The sequence below is a fragment of the Mercenaria mercenaria genome, chromosome 15, assembly GCF_021730395.1.
Source record: "Mercenaria mercenaria strain notata chromosome 15, MADL_Memer_1, whole genome shotgun sequence".
Taxonomy (NCBI): Eukaryota; Metazoa; Mollusca; class Bivalvia; order Venerida; family Veneridae; genus Mercenaria; species Mercenaria mercenaria.
Genome location: NC_069375.1, coordinates 38,255,559 through 38,266,502, shown reverse-complemented (window position 1 = coordinate 38,266,502; position 10,944 = coordinate 38,255,559).

Genomic DNA, 10,944 nt, shown 5'->3' with positions numbered 1-10,944 from the left:
GGTGAAAGTTAACAAAATTTTGGCACCACGTAATCCAGCTAACCCAGTTTCTCATCTAGCCTACAGCATAACCATAATCTGTAATCATACAGTTGTATCTAATGTCCTCGGGCTACTATCACCTTGCCAGGACCATTATCATTCCAAATGCACTGCGCTCATGAAAATGAATTAAAACCGTAGCTATCATATACATGTATATGCTATCACATACCCTGACGAAGAGTCAGAGAAGTTAGGTTCCTGTGACTTTGACCTTTGAATTATGGTGAGACTAGATCTAGTTGTCTAGTTATGGTTTTTGGTTATGCCAAGTTATTTGAATATCAACGCATGTATAAACAGTTAATGATGTCTAATTGTGACTCTAATTTTTGAGCTAAGGCTCTCAGTCTTGCAGGTGACACATTTTTTTTATCGGGAATGTATGTGTCAAGTTACCTGACCTTCCACTACCGGTCAATCTCGTCGGGTCGATTTTACGATAGGAAATTTGTTGAAAAAATAACGCAAAAGACTGAGGCCTTCGAATATCTTTTTTTCACCTTGCTTTCTGTGCGGGCAATTTTCAAATGCATTGACAAGCTGAAAACCAGTTAACCACATGGACTCTCTTTCTAAATGAAAAAAAATGTTTCCATTTTGTGTAATTGGTCGATGGTATACCAGTATATACTTTTCAGTCTCCTTTATGTTGAAATTACCAAAATAACCGAGCCGCTGACCAAATGAACTAAAACTAACCTTCTGTTGAACTTTCTGTTGATTTCGAGGAAGATTTCGAAGATTTCGAAGATTTTGAGGAAGAAACATTATGATCTGAAATATATAGAATTACTTCTGGCTCCGTATTCGTTGATGTTTCTTTTTGATCTCAGAATTAGGAGCACGATATAAACCGTAAATTTATTTATGTAAGAAACAAGTTTACATCATTGTCATGCGAGTAGTTGCAAACAATTAGGCCCTATGGTAGCAGTTGGTAGTTTCCAGCCACAGATTCGAATTGGCCAGGGTCAAAATCTGTCATTAGAGATAAAACCTTGAAGTGAAGGCAGTTTTGATGTTTGAAATATTTGTTGATGTGAGTTTGTGATTAACAAGTTTAAGAATGGTATGTTGCAGAAATTCTGGCAGATGCGAATGTAAGCTTGATGGCATCATTTTCATATAACTGCTTGAAATGCATATATGCCACTATCAGCATTGAGCGTCTCGTGAACTGTCAAATGTCATATAGGCCTCACACAGTTGAAAATAGTGAAAAAAGTAATCGGTTGACAGGTATTTTTGTCCAGCTCTGCAAGTAATACTTGAAACTGAGTACAGAATGCAAGTGGCCATTTGTCTCTATCCATTCCCCTAACATTTTAAGGCCAGTTGGAGATATGGCTAATTTGGGCTGAAATGTCATGTATTTTCGCGGGCTGAAATTATCTTTCAGGTGGCTTGTGGATTTAAAAATCTATGCTTTGTATGAAGTTTACTATGTATTTTATTTCTTCTTCAAGTAAGATGTAAACGGGTATCTTTTTATTTTCAGGTCTGCATCTCGTAAGATATCGGAAGCCGTCTGACTTGGCCACATCGCTCGGAAGTCCGAAGTACTAGAAAAAACCGCCATCTGCTACCTATACATTAATCGTTGTTAAATTTGAATGCATAGCAATGTAAGTATGCTGGCTGCAGGCGATTGAATGTTACATTCCTATAAAGTTTCAATACAATAAAAAAATACGTTGATTTACAAAAAGTTGATCTATGACATTGCTTCTGGAATTGATCAGGTCGGATATCCGGGCACTTCAACGATTACGTTGCGTAGCAACAAGAGCGAGGTGAAAGTAGACGCCGTTTTGTAAAGAGAAAGCATTGTGTGTATCACGGTTGTTCATTGTTTTTATTAATTTAAAGTGATTGAATGGAAAAATAAAAAGATGCCAAAAACTTATAGCGTTGAAGAATGCATCAATAATCATTTGAGAGAGAGAAACCTTTCGTTCTTTAAGTTCCCTGACGTGAAATTGAACAATGTTCGCATGCGGCAGACAAAATCCTGACGGCTCTGAATGGATACAAACTGCAAAGTGTGTTTACATTTATAGTCAGCACTTTGTGGCTGGTCCGTAGTTTGTATTATAGGCCCTAAATTTATTTAATCCATGCCGTAATAATCGCGAGAAATCCGATCCCCTTTCAGTCTCAGGGCGTGAAAATAAATTGTACGTGCAAGTGGATCTGTCTCCATTACAGTACAGTCGTTTTGTAGATGGCCTCCAACAATAACACTTCAATTAATTTTTTTGTCGTAAACCGTTTTGTTTATTATATATATTTTTTTTACTTTTACTTTTACTTTCATTTTTGGCAAAATTATTTCTAAACACTCCCTGTTAACTCTGGCCTAATCTGGACTGTTGAAATGTGTTACAAGATAATAATTGTAAACGGTTGACATTAACTTTTATTTTATCAACACCTTCAATGTAGGATTTAATTAGCAGATGTCATAATAATTAACACCTACGATCAACCTGGAAAATGTGTGATGAATAATGGAGAAAGTATTATTTCAATAACTTCTCCAGCAACATTTTATATGATAAAACAACACAATTATGTAAATAAATTTTCTTTATTATAAGTTCATTTTTTTTTTTTATCAATGTGATAATGTGCTTCCGAGGGATCTACTTTTCAGATTATATTAGACAGTCGCAGCAATACGTAGCATGCTAGCCTATATTATAAAATAAATGCATGTAAACCACATTTTTGTATCAGTGCTATATCATCCAATTTACACATGCAGATCCAGTTATAATAAGGCGATTTTATATTTTTATTCATACAAAAATTACAATTTGTAATTCTCAGTGATCTTCATGTGAGAATAAAATTGCTCAGTATTTTACAACTAATTCAATACTGCTCATTTCTTTTTAAATATTTTAAATTAATTTCATACTTGTTAGCTTAGAAAATAATGCGTTTGGTATATAGTTCATCAGTTATTACTTATTTACTGTTATCAGTGTAGATCTTATGCAATGCCATAAATTGCCAAAATCATAAATCACAGGGATCACAAGCAGTTAGTATGTGGTAGGTTGGTAAAAGCCAGTTCTGACCAGTTTTGACCAGATCCTGGATGCCCATCACTAATCAAAGAGACTGATTTCCTGTTCCTAATCCTTTGATGTACACTATGCCTCCAGGGACTTATGTTAATTGGAAGAGTGACAGGTGGATGCACATTTTTGTTATTTGCATAACAGTATACCTTAAAGAGATTAATGACACCATAGTAATAAACCCACTAATTACATAAAACAGAAATTATATAATCCATTCATTGCTTTATGTAAAATATTGAGTTCCAAAATATTTCATTCAAATAGTCCTGGTCAATCTAACTTTTTTCAAGAGGCAATATTTTAGAATAGCGTTATATACAAAAAAAAAATATGTCAAATTCATTTCTATAATTTTCACACTATATGTTTATTAACATGTATAGATATAACTTACATAGTATTCAAATGGAATCTTGACATCCGTCGAAGGGCCGAAGAACTGGAAGTATGTAACGATATCTATTTTGACACGCTAATAAATCGATAATTTCCAGTAAAATTAGAAAAAAAACTTTAAATGAATCTGTTATAAATGGACAGGGAATGAAGAAAACCAAATAAAACTGCTTTGTGATCAATTTTATTGAAAAACAACATCGCCGAATGGACGAAAAACTGACAATACACAACCGATGTCACTTCTACCAGACCGGTATTGACATGCTAATAAATCAATAATTTCCAGTAAAACTAGAAAAAATTTTCAGGAATATATTATAAATGGACAGGGAATAATAAAAGTTATGAAATAAAAAGGTATTATGATCTACTTTATTGGAAAACAACATCGCGACCCGTACCGCTAGTTTAATCGCTACGGGTTGCTACGTGATACTTTCACCTTGCTGTATCTCGGATTTATCGGTTGCTAGGAAGTGACGTCACGCCGACCTGATCAAATTGCTGAAAGACTACACGAATATTTTCATAGAACCTATACACAAATACTTTCAAAGATAAATGAAGCCTAAGATTTTTCCCTACATATCTGAAAGACTACACGAATATTTTCATAGATAAATAAAGCCTAGGATTTTCCCTTTATATTTGAAGGACTACACAAATATATTCAAAGATAAATGAAGCCTAGGATGCTTTCTCTACCTATCTTAAAGATAATACGAATATTTTTTATAGATAAGTACTGCCTAGGACTTGTCTACATATCTGAAAGACTATATACACTTATGCATTTATAGACACATTGCCTAGATATTTTTACATATCTTACAGATTGCACAAAATTAATGCTGCCATAAACAAATACTGCCTAGGATTTTTCTACATATCTGAAAGAGCACACTTTTCTGTCTAAGGCTCAATAAAGTACCTGATTATACATTTGATTTACAATTACATACAAACGAAATTTTAAAAACAAAAGCATATTGTCTTACCGTGATATAAATTATGAATTTCTGCATCATGGATTCAAACAATATTACTTGAGAGCCTTGAAATGATTATCTGGAATGAAAAATAACACATCACCTTTTCTGCAATGCCGATTAAGCAATTCGATAATTTTGTCAAAATTAGAACTCTTATACTAATATTTGAACACCTGAACGGTGCACATTTTTAAAGAACGAGTTCAGTCATTTATGCTGAATATATGTTTAGTGCTACAAATCTGTAGATGTTTAGTGCACCGTACTGGTCTACGTGTTGCAACAGAAAGTTTTATACACCCAAATGTTTGTCAGAGTCTCTAGTTTCTAGAACTAATATTTATTTAGTTAATCTGGAGGCTGAACACCACTAACTCCGGCTGTTCTTTATTTCATATAAAATCCACTTAGTAATACTTTATAACGGGTTTTCAACATTTTCTAGCAATTCAGATTTTCAGAGACTTGTATTCCCGTAAAGAACTATATCGCTACAATAGAAAAACAAAAAGAAAACGGTTGTTAACTATTTTATAAGAAAACTACAGCTGGTTAAATACAAACAGCTGAATTTACTCATTTCCGCTTCTTTCAATGTCCCTTCCCGAGACATAAAATTCTTACGCTGCCATTTTTACCCGGCATGCGATATAGGAACGCATAGTGGAACGCGGTAGAGTAGTACGAGGAAAGGAAGAAAGATTAACACTATTTAGATTTGGACTACTTGTGACTAGACCTGCGGAGGCTTACATTTGATTTGGTAGTGATCAGCCTGGATGCAAAATTTGAGAAATTCAAGATGGCCGCCAAGATGGCCGCCACAACGCAAACATCTAGAGAATATTCATATTCGTTAATTTCTCTTATCACTATTTTACGACACAGATGGAAATCGAATAAACAAGTTCTAAACGGTTGATTTGAGTCGTAAAAACACAAATTTGTTATTTTGGTAAAACACATTTACGCTCATTTTCGAAACTATATGGGAGAATTATCCCCATTTATTTTTCTCATGAGTGGAAATATTAAAAAAAAAAACTCAAAGAAAATGTGCTTTACTTTATTTAGGTTTATGGTAAAAGTATTTTAGCTTTGCAAACGATGTTACAATATTCAATATATTGACTTTTCTTATGATTTTGTTTTATTTTTAAAATGAATTTAACAGAACATGGTATTTTTTCGTATACATTATGTCTGTCTATCTACAATTAGATAGATAATGTTCTGAAATTACTTCTGTTTGACCAATAATAAATAGTTTGTTATTTGCCATTTAAGACGATTGCAAATGGCTTAGTAATCCATGTTCATTTAGCTATTGTTTCATATTAACTTCAGTTTTCTAGGTGAAGAAGAAAATGGTCTTGCGTTTTGTAGACGGGTGTGCCCAAACTGAAAAAAAGAGAAAAAATTCGAAAATAGCCTAAAACCAACTTTGAGACCCACTCACGTGTACACACGAGTTTTCCCGGAATAGCTTATGCTGCCACCCATAGGCTGTCATCCTCTACAACGGCCACCCGGTTTCAACCCAAACTCGAGGCCCCATAAGGCCCTCCTATTAACTGCTGGAACGATGTTAGGCCACCCCGCCCCACCCCGCTTCACACCTCGCCTCAATTTTGAGAGTAAAATAAAAGTAGATGAAGAAAAATGCCAATTCGAGACAACATTTAGATGTACAATGTATTTATAGGGATTTTTTACACAAAATATCTGATGTCAGTTACATCATTAGTTCTGCTGGCAGTAGTAGCAGTTAACTGCTCTTACTGCTGTACTGCCAACTTCACACACCGATAATAGTTTTGACAACTTTTAGAAATTTGAAATCAAATTCCCACAGAAGTTTACTTCACCGGTTTGATTTTTACCCTCCTGTGGAAGGTCCAGTTGGAGGTGAACACGTTTGTATACGTACAACTTAATACGAAATGAGGGTTTCCTCCCATTTTTTGGTATGTTATAACTTAATGTTTTATCATTATTTTGCTTTTAAAATGATGTTTTTAAAAGAAAACCCCGTTCTTTTATACGGCGAATTTGGTGTTGTTTTTTAAACTCTCTAAGTGGGAGCTCAGTTCTGCGGGAATTGCCACGACGAAAACATCGCTATCAAAAAACATTAGCAAAGCCCCAAGTTCTTCTACCAAAATAGTCTTTGATTTTTCCCTTGTTTGACTGACATTTATTTTATAGTTATTCAATTTTTATATTTGCTTCGGACTGTTAAAAAAGTAAAATCCCGCTTTCTTACATGATATGTATTTTTTTCTGACGGGTTTGACATAGTCTGGCTACCGACAAGATATTTTATTTTTGTTTCTGAAAAAAATAATTCTGTTATATATTCTGACTTCATCAGTCTTGGCCCTGACTATCCCCAGTGTTTTTAAAAGAAAAGGGACATAATTATACAAAATCTGAATTGCCTCAGGAGTTATCTCCTGTAAACCAAACACAGGGTCTGAACACAGACTAGGTTTGACACCGCAGCAGTATATTAGTTGTTATAATATGTAAAGTTCGCTATAGCTGTTTAATTCCATGTTCTGTTTAAAATGATTATAAATTGTATTTTGATATTTTTGGTGTTATTATTTGAAATTTTTGTTCGGTAAGATCATCGCTTGACCAAAGTAGACATAAGGAACACGTATTTGCTATATGGAAAAAGAGCTTTAGCGCCTAGAGACGTGTAAAATTTATTATTGTCTTGCGGTTCAATCTGGTTCGGTAAGTTATAAGACTTTAGTCATTTTAGTTTGAAAACTTGATAATAACATTTTAATTAAAAACATCATTATAGAGGCCTTTTTGATGATACTTAGGTGATAACTGAACTTCGAACATTCATGAAATATCTTCAGATAGAAAACTGCATTTAAAAAAAAAAACGCTCCGATAAAAAGCATAAAAACTAGCTAGATAATTACTTACATTATGTTAACCCTCCGTGCGATCCCTGCCTTTTGACGGACACGTATTCTTTAAAAAATCCGTTTTATTACAATTTAAGCGTTTCACTCCTCAAAATTTGTCTTGCGAATAAACTAATATATTTTATCTTTATGGTGTTTTGATATTTTTCATAAACAAATTAATGAACTGTCAAGCACATCTGGTCATCATTTCATCTCGATGATTTTTTCATGAATCAAATTTCGATTTATAATCAACAACATGTTTTTCTTTTCCTTTTCAACATTTCTTGTATATTGTCCTCATTAGTCATGTTAGTACACGCGTATTCATATAAGATTTACAAAAAGATTCTATCCAACGGAATGATTACTGGGAGCTCAGTTCTGCGGGAATTTCCACGACGAAAACAATCGCTATCAAAACGTAAGCAAAGCCCAAAGTTCGTCTGCCAAAGTAGTCTTTGAGTTTTCCTTGTTTGACTGACACATATCTTTATAGCTATTAATTTTTTTATATATTTTTTCGGAATGTTGAAAAAGTAAAATCCCACATTCTTATTGTATATTGCTTATATCATATGTATTTTTGTTCTGACGGGTTTGACACCGCAGCAGTATATTAGTTGTTATGATATGTAAATGCTTGCGGGGGTTGGTAGGGGGTGGCCTGAAATCGTTCCAGCAGTTAATAGGAGGGCCCTATGAAAACCTGAGTTTGGATTGGGACCAGGTGGCTGTTGTAAAGGGTGACTGTCTATGGGGGGAGCATAGTGGCTACCCAGGGAAAACTCTTCTTTACTCGTGAGCGGGTCTCAAATTTGGTTTCAAGCCATTTTCGGAATTTTTCATTTTTTCAGTTTGGCCCCCCGCCCCCAGCGTCGGCCCTGACCTTGAGTTTTTTTTAACAGAACGGGTGGCAACTATAGAAAAGGTTGCCCTCGGGACAGGCGGCCACCATTCCGGAAAATATTTTGTTTGGGAGGAACCCAGGCCGAGATTGGAGGCGTGGATTAGTCGGGGTTGGCCTAAAATCGTTTCAGCAGTTAATAGGAGGGTCCTATGAGACCCTGAGTTTGGGTTGTTACCATGTGGCCGTTGTAGAGGGTGACAGTCTTTGGGGGTGACAGAATAGTGTCTACCCCGGGAAAACTTTTGTTTACTCGTAAGTCGGTCTCAAAGTTGATTTCAGGCCGTTTTCGGACTTTTTGACTTTCAGAATTCCTACAGCAGTTTACTTCACCGGTTTGATTTTTACCCTACCGTGGGAGGTCCAATTGGAAGTAAACATAATACAAAATGAGGTTGATCCCTGTTCGGATTTTTGTAGAGTAATTGTTCTCCCATTTTTTTATGTTATAACTGAAAGTTTTACCATTATTTTGAAATGAAAACTATTTTTGAAAGAAAATCCCGTAATTTTATACGGCGAATTTGAGGATTTTTTTTAAATAACATTTTACAGATACATATAAAAATGTTAAAGTATAGAGGAGGAATTTTTTCCACATTAGGAATGGTAGTTCAATCCCGCGGGAGCGGTTTCTTTTTCAAAAAGGATGGAAAACGAGATTTTTCTGAAATTTTAATTTTCAACATTTATGGATTATTGTCCTCATTCAAACATGTAAGATTTGTAAAAGATTGTATCCAAAGGAATGATAACACCATCTCTCTGAGTGGGTGCTCATTTCTGCGGAAATTACCACGACGACAACAATTGCTATCAAAACGTAAGCAAAACCCCAAGTTCGTCTACTAAAATAACCTTTGATTTTCCCCATGTTTGACTGACACTTATTTTTCTAGTTATTCATTTTTTATATATTTGCTTCGGACTGTTAAGGTCAAGAAGGCTTAATAGAGCGCCATCTAGCGGAACGTCAAACATTACATATAATAATACAAGCGTATCTTTTTAACTGAGATCAACAGCAACAACAAAAAGAAACCGAGTCTGGCAACACGTTATTACAGCCATCCCCATAATGTTAACTTTCATCTTTAAACCATGGTTAGCAAATAGATGCAATTCCTATTTTAAAATAATTCCAGTCTTGAAACTTCAAATACAACTGACCCTTAGAAAATATGCTCTTCTCTAATATTACTCCCATGCCTCATGTCGGACCGAATGACACGCTGGTTGGAGCGTCCGCCCACCAGTCGAGCGATCATAGGTTTGGTGTCCGGTACGGACTGATACTTTTCAATTGGAAAGAGTTTAGTGCTTTTAAAAATTAAAATGATGCCGAAAACCCATATTAAACAGTGGCTGCACTATTATGATATCAGTATTATTATATAAATTTATTATATACCTATATAAATTCTGTAAAAAAATCGGCTTGTATTTCACAATTAAATATGAACAGACAGACAAAAATTCCGTATTGTACCTTTTAAATTCCGTATTGTACCTTCCGTATTGTATGCTGCCGGACTATTTTCATTAATATGCATGACCCGACACATTTCTATAAATAGCGCACATAAAAACTTCACTAAATTCCATTTAATATCGATAAACATTGAAGATTTCGTTCAAGAACAAAACAAGAATCAAAATGGTAAAAGTATATAATAAAAGGGTCATTATAACAGTAGCTAGATCTGGGACTTTGTATTCGGCTCTCGTGGATTTTGCAAGGTCGGATCACACTCGGCAATTGCGTGCCTCGTGAGATCCGATCGGGCAAAATCCACTCGAGCCGAATACTGCATCCCAACTCAAGCTACTGTTATAATAACCCTATTATATGTAGAACCTAATGGTATGATCAATTTTTCACTTGTATGAACTATGTCATTGGCTATTGTTAATAAAACCAAATTATCGAGTTTTAACTATACTTCTTCGGCCACTCCCCTCTCCCTCCCACACCCACACACACACATTTTCTATGCTGTAACCTTGACCTTTGACCAAATGAACTATGAACAACAGTGGCCATCTAATTACTACAAGCAACCATCCTACGTCGATTGTCACCTTAAGGGTTCTTTCCTTTAATTATTGAGCAGACATCGTTTTCAATTGAGAGGTCAATGTGACCTCAATCTTTGACCTACTGACCTATTAAACAATAGCGGTCATCTACTGACCACAGGCAATTATCCTATGATGTTTAATAACTGTAGGCTAAAGTGTCCTTTAGTCATTGAGCGGAGACTGTTTTCATTCTCGGGGTCTCCGAAAACATTAGGGGTCATCTGGTGACTACAAGCAATGATTCTGTGAAGTTAAAATGCGTTAGACACACAAAAAGTATGTTTTCATACTTTAGGTCCGATGCGAACTTGACCTTTGAGCTACTGACCCCAAAAACAATAGGTTTCATCTACTTGCCACAGGCAATCATCCTATGGAGGTTTAAGACTTTATGCCAAAGCCTGTTTTAATTATTGAGCGGACTAGAGGTCACTGTGACCTTGACCTTTGACCTACTGATCCCCAAAACAATGTTGGTCATTTAACAAGGGAGT